The 6,760-nt window shown below is 40.9% G+C and overlaps 1 long non-coding RNA gene across 1 annotated transcript in view; it reads right to left on the bottom strand.

Moving 5' to 3' along the window:
• Nucleotides 1–1,582: 1,582 nt before the first annotated feature.
• LOC106872199 (uncharacterized) overlaps nt 1,583–6,760 on the bottom strand; it is a 9,916-nt gene continuing 4,738 nt past the window's right edge. The window contains exon 2 of the long non-coding RNA XR_001409746.2: nt 1,583–1,851. This is a non-coding gene — a long non-coding RNA (uncharacterized LOC106872199). The remainder of the gene's footprint in view (nt 1,852–6,760) is intronic.

Raw genomic sequence — 6,760 nt, 5'->3', positions numbered from 1 at the left:
TGTGTTATGTCAGTGTGCATACCCGTCAGAGTGTAAGTATCTTGAGAGAAAAGCTGAACATAAGAAGCATCAGTTGTGGTGTGCAAGAGAGGCAATTGCGCTGGTATGGACATGTGGTGAGAATGGACGAGGATAGCTGCGTGAAAAAGTGCCACACCCTAACACTTGAGGGAACCCGTGGAAGAGGTAGACCCAGGAAGACCTGGGCTGAGGTGGTGAGGCAAGACCTTTGAACATTGGGCCTCACCGAGGCGATGACTTCTGACCGAGACCTTTGGAAATGTGCTGTGCTTGAGAAGATCCGGCAAGCCAAGTGAGACCATAATCTGAGGCATCTGCTAGTGGTGTAGCCAGCCCACTCATGCATACCTTTCCTACATTGGACACTAAACTCCGCTTGCGAAGACTTGTTGAGGCAAGTGAAATCGAATTAGATTCGACGACTGGCACCCGTGCCAATGTCGTCTCCTTCATTGGACACGAAACTCAGCTTGCGAAGACTTATTGGGGCAAGCGAATAGCGAAATCGGGATAGCACCTGTGCCCAGCGTCGCTTTTCTGGCACTTGTGCTCGTGACATGTGTAAGGATTTTCGAACGAGACCGTTACCAGTGCCCCTGGACTGGCTCTTGTGCGGGTGGCACATAAAATACACCATTTTGAGCGTGGCCGTTGCCAGTACCGCCTGACTGGCCTTCGTAGGATTTTCGAGCGAGATCGTTACCAGTGCCCCTGGACTGGCTCTTGTGTGGGTGGCACATAAAATACACCATTTTGAGCGTGGCCGTTGCTAGTATCGCCTGACTGACTGGCCTTCGTAGGATTTTCGAGCGAGATCGTTGCCAGTGCCCCTGGACTGGCTCTTGATCGGGTGGCACATAAAATACACCATTTTGAGTGTGGCTGTTGCCAGTACCGCCTAACTGGCCTTCGTACGGGTGACACGTAAAAGCACCCACTACACTCTCTGAGTGGTTGGCGTTAGGAAGGACATCCAGCTGTAGAAACTCTGCCAAATCAGATTGGAGACTGGTGTTGCCATCCGGTTTCACCAGTCCTCAGTCAAATCGTCCAACCCATGCTAGCATGGAAAGCAGCCGTTAAACGATGATGATGATGATGATGATGATGTTGTGTGTGTGTATGTATTTATATATATTAATCAAAGTTCACAGTATTATAAATCAATTTCAGCTGATCTTACAAACTGATTTTACATTGGATATTAGATAACAGGGCAGTTAACTAAAACCATGTGCTCTTCAGAGATAGCAGGTATGGAATTAAATTTCTTCTTTCTAACTCATGGATTCATAGAAACTGTATATGTATATAAAAAATATCATTATTTATACAATGCGCAAGATCTGGAATATTTGCATATTTATTCTTAACATGTCTGGGCAGTCTCAGACACAAAATATACTGGTCGTTGTAGGACATATCATAGGGGAATAACTTCTCCCTTTTACAATGACAGCATGTACAACACACTCAGCTCATTGGTGCACAGGGGTTTTGACATATAATTATATTTCCCGATTGCTATATCTGTGTGATAAAAAACATAAACAAAATCTCATTTCATATATCTGGATTCTTTCTTTTAATTTATAAATCATCAGTTTTAAAAATAAATTTTTACACCAGTTTAAAAAGTTTTATTTAAATAATATTAACATTTCTCATACACACAGCTCCTTGACAAATTCTTTACTGGTGGGTTTAGTTGTGTTGGAAAAGTTTCAGTCCAAACCAGTTCAGAAATAAACATACAACAATAACTACCACAGATGCTGGGAAGAGGAGTAAATAGTAATATAGGCTTTCAACATTAAATTCTGGTTGTATCTGTTAATGAAAAGAAAAGAAAGAAAAATCCAGATAATTTCATAAAGAAATGTCATTAATATAATAATGTAATATAAGACAAATGTCAAAAAAAAGTAAAGTATCTTGAAACAGATACTAACATCCAAATTAAGAAAATTGCATACCCTTGTGAAAAATCCTATAGAAATACAAAGATTTCATACTTTCATCTCAACACAAACTTATGTTTGGACTGGCCATAAAACTAACCATTGATCTGTTCTAAGGTTATTGAATTATTTGTTAAATCAGTTAACCAACAAAATATTTCAGCTTTTAGAAGTAAAAAAAAACCCTTCAATTCTTTGTCTTGGTTGAAAGAGATTTGGCTTCTATTTTTAACAAGTCAGGCAACTGCAGGAGAAATATCTAGCCAAAGATAAACCTCTGTACTTGGTTGTTGACTTGGAGAAAGCCTTTGACAGGGTCCCCTGATCCCTTATCTGGTGGTCAATGCGGAAACTGGGGATAGACAAGTGGTTGGTAAGAGCTGTACAAACCCTGTACAGGGATGCTGTCAGTAAGGTGAGGGTTGGCAACAAGTATAATGAAGAATTCCAGGTAGAAGTAGGGGTTCACCAAGGATCAGTCCTCAGCCCCCTCTTATTCATTATAGTCCTCCAGGCAATAAAAAGCTACTCCTGGGAGCTTCTCTATGCTGATGACTTTGCTCTAATAGCTGAGTCATTGCCAGAACTAGAGACAAAGTTTAGGGTGTGGAAGCAAGGTCTAGAAGCGAAGGGCCTTAGGGTTAACCTAGCAAAAACCAGTCTTAGTAAGTAAGAAGGCTGTCAAATCAAAACACCCTTTCAGGCAGATGACCCTGCTTGATCTGTAGAAAAGGCATGGGTAGAAACTCCATACGATGTACCCAGTGTAAGCTATGGACACATAAAAGGTGCAGCAATATCAAAGGAAGGTTAACCAGGAAGCTAGTTTTTGTGTGTGGCAGATGCAGAAAATGTTCAGAAAACAGATTCCACCACATGCCAGGGGAAGAAACTAGAAGCAGTTAATAGCTTCCACTATCTAGGCGACCAAGTCTGTAGTGGAGGTGGTTGCTCTGAGAGTGTAGCGGCTAGAATAAGAATAGGCTGGGCAAAGTTCAGGGAACTCCTACTTTTGCTGGCAACTAAGAGCCTCTCGCTTAAGTTGAAAGGTAGACTGTATGATGCATGTGTGTGAACTGCCATGCTACACAGCAGTGAAACATGGGCCGTGACTGCTGAGGACATGCGTAGGCTTGAAAGAAATGAAGCTAGTAAGATCTGCTGGATGTGTAATGTCAGTGTGCATACACGACAGAGTGTAAGCACTCTGAGAGAAAAGTTGGGCATAAAAAGCATCAAATGTGGTGTGCAAGAGAGACGACTGCGCTTGTATGGTCATGTGTTACATATAGATGAGGACAGGTGTATGAGGAAGTGCCATTCCCTAACTGTGGAAGGAACCTGTGGAAGAGATAGGCCCAAGAAGACATGGGATGAAGTGGTGAAGCATGAACTTCAAACATTGGACCTCACAGAGGCAATGACAGGAGACCGAGACTTTTGGAGATAGGCTGTGATTGAGAAGACCCAGCAATTAAAGTGAGATCACAGCCATGCATGTCCGACCCAGTTAAGAGTACCCTCGATGTGTTGGGTGATATGATATGCTTGAGAAGACCTGTTGAGTCAAGTAGAACCAATATTGTAGCTGTGGCCAGTGCCCTCTGACTGGCTCCTATGCTGGTGGCACATAAAAAGCACCATCTGAACGTGGTTGATGCCAGGTCTGCCCGACTGGCTCCCGTGCCAGTGGCACATAAAAAGTACCATCTGAACGTGGACAATGCCAATACCCCTTGACTGGTCCCTGTGCCAGAGACATTTAAAAAGCACTATCTGAATATGATCAATGCCAGGCCCACCTGACTGGCTCCTGTGCTGGTGGCACGTAAAATGCATCCACTACACTCTCGGAGTGGTTGGCGTTAGGAAGGGCATCCAGCTGTAGAAACATTACCAGATCAGTTTGGAGCCTGGTGCAGCCACTGGCTCTCCAGACCTTAGTCAAACTGTCCAACCCATGGTAGCATGGAAAACGGACATTAAACGATGATGATGATGATGAATAAAGTGCTTGCTGAGGAGAAATATGATAGTCAAGAAAGATAGATAACAAAATTTGAAGTTAACTGGACCAGATGATACACAGCAGTACAGAAGTGCACTACCAATGTTCCCAAACAATGATGAAAGTTAGGTCTTCATGAAGTCCAAGTTATGGTCTGCACTGTCCAACATATCTCGAGTGATTTCCATGTGGAGTTGATTCTGCTGCTCACCCAGCACCTTGGGAATGAATTTTGCTGACACTTTCTGAATGTACAAATCCTGTTAAAATGGAATGCACTGATCTTGTGCTTGTTCCTACTTCATGAGCAATTTCCTAGTTTATTACACAACAGTCTTTCATGATTATTTGCGAAATCTCCCTGATTGGTTCCTCATTTCGGCTTGTGGATGGCCTGCCTGAGTGTGCCTTGCTCTTCACTGATGTGTAGCCATGTTTGAAGCAGTTGTACTTCTCCTTGATCTGAGTTTTGCCATGGCATCATTGCCAAAGCCTGCTGAATCTCCTGGATGATTTGAGCTTGAATATCACCAAGCTTTTGGTAAAACTTGATGCATTTGGTGAAAACAAAAATCTGATGAGCACACACTACATCTGTACTCTAGGCATAATAGCCAGGAATTGATATGACCCACTGGCATGAAAATTTTCATGCATGTGCTGGAAGAGTGGCATCCCCCCCACCATATCATTAGTTTTGGTGGGGAAAAATGAAGTTGGATACTTTTTGAATGCACCTTGTATGTATGCATGCATGTGTATATATATATTGTGGAGAGAGTCATTGACACCCCTGTGTGATTGGAAGAATAGACTCATCGAACTCTTATAAAGAGTAGCGTATTGGTTGCAACAAGGTAAGTCGTAGGAGTCGTTGAGAGTTTATATTTATTGGAGTATCATGTTTAGTGGAGTAATTTGAAGTGTAGTTAAAGTAAACATTAACCAGGGTTAATGTTTACCTTAACTCTTTGTCACCAAACCAAAAAATAAAAAACAAGTGCAATAGGTGTAAAAAAATGTGTATTAAATGAATATGAAAACAAAAAATTGCACCAACGAACTGGGGGTGGGGAGAGGACTTTAGGTAAATTCACAAGATCCGATTTTTCCCCCTCGTAACTTTGAGGGAAATGGATATCTTTTGATGAAATTTTATATAAATACTTTTCAAACAGCATAGATTATGATTATAAAGAAATTTGTGAGGAAAATTTTTCTGAGGGGGTGCAGAGAGGACTTTCAAAGAGAAAGAAATTCATAAATTACTTTTTTACTTGAATGTAATGGAAAAAAGTTTTAAAAAAATTTTTTTAGATTCATTTTGTAATAGAAAAAGGTTTTGAAAGAGATCCCAATACACTGCTAAGGAAACTTTCAAACGCTGGAGTCAGTGGAAAGCCACTTCAATGGATTAGGTATTTCCTAACAAACACGACCCAGTATGTTGTGGTTGATGGTATCAACTCAAGACCAAAAAAGGTCATCAGTGGAGTCCCGCAGGGTACTGTTCTGGGTCCACTTCTTTTTATTATCTATATCAATGACATTGCCGATTCTATTGAACATAGCACCATTAAAACATTTGCAGATGTCTCTAAGCTTCAGAAAGTCATTAAGGGAGCATATGATCGAATGATGTTTCAATTGGACCTATGCGCAGTAACCCAGTGGGCACAAAAAAATAATGTGCAGTTGAATGAAGAAAAATTTGAATTCATCCACTTTGGAAATGAGGGCACACTCAAACAGCCATATACACTACCATCGGGAGACCTACTTGAACCATCGGATAATATCAACCTTAACTGAAAAGTACACATCAACAAAAAAGTCAATGTTGCCCGCAGAATGTGCTCATCGATTCTCAGAACTTTTCAGTCTAGGGATCATGGAACCATCATCCTTCTCTTCTCCACATTCACTAGGCCACACCTTGAATACTGCTGCCCATTGTGGTCTTCCTACAAGAAACAAGACATAACAAGGATCAAAGAGCACCAAAGATCAATCACTAAAAAAATAAATGGCATGATGGGACTTGATTATTGGGCTTGACTTAAACAGCTGAAACTTTATTCTTGGCAATACCATGTGGAAAATATTTCGCTAATATTATCCAAATGATATCAGTATAATGTTTACAATTCACCCAAGACTAGGCCTCCGTGCAATGCACCCCCTATAAAGGTCGAGATAACATCGCATAAGAACACCGCCACAATTTCTTCACTGCAAATGGTCCTGCTCTTCCCAATGTTATCCATAAAGAAATTAAAGTAGAAAAAGATCCCACAACTTTCAAATGGTACCTGGACAAATTCCTCCAGGAAATACTGGATAGACCACCTACACCTGGATACGTCTCAACCAACAATAATTCTCTGCTTGAGTGGTCCGTGGTGTCCTGGAATAATTAACTAAAAGTCTTTTCGGATCTAGTTCAAAACGGGGGCACCAGTATTTTCTTAACGAAACACTTTGAAACTTGGGACACTGGTAGAATGTGTCATATAAAACATCTTTTTCTCTTAGTCTTAAGAAAAATTATTATATTGCAATTTATTTCATATTAAAGTTGTCGTATTTCTGTAATTTCAACCAATGACTGACGTCCATTCAGCCGAATACATTAAGTGCTGACTACGTAAACAAACGATTCTGGCGGTGATAAAATTATTATTTCCTTGTCAAAAAATGGCTGAAGCATATTGACAGTAGCTAATAAACCTTTCTATTATAGGCACAAGGCCTGGTTTTTGAGGGAAGG

This window comes from Octopus bimaculoides, chromosome 2, assembly GCF_001194135.2.
Source record: "Octopus bimaculoides isolate UCB-OBI-ISO-001 chromosome 2, ASM119413v2, whole genome shotgun sequence".
Lineage (NCBI taxonomy): Eukaryota > Metazoa > Mollusca > Cephalopoda > Octopoda > Octopodidae > Octopus > Octopus bimaculoides.
This window is presented reverse-complemented; position numbering and strand designations above follow the sequence as displayed.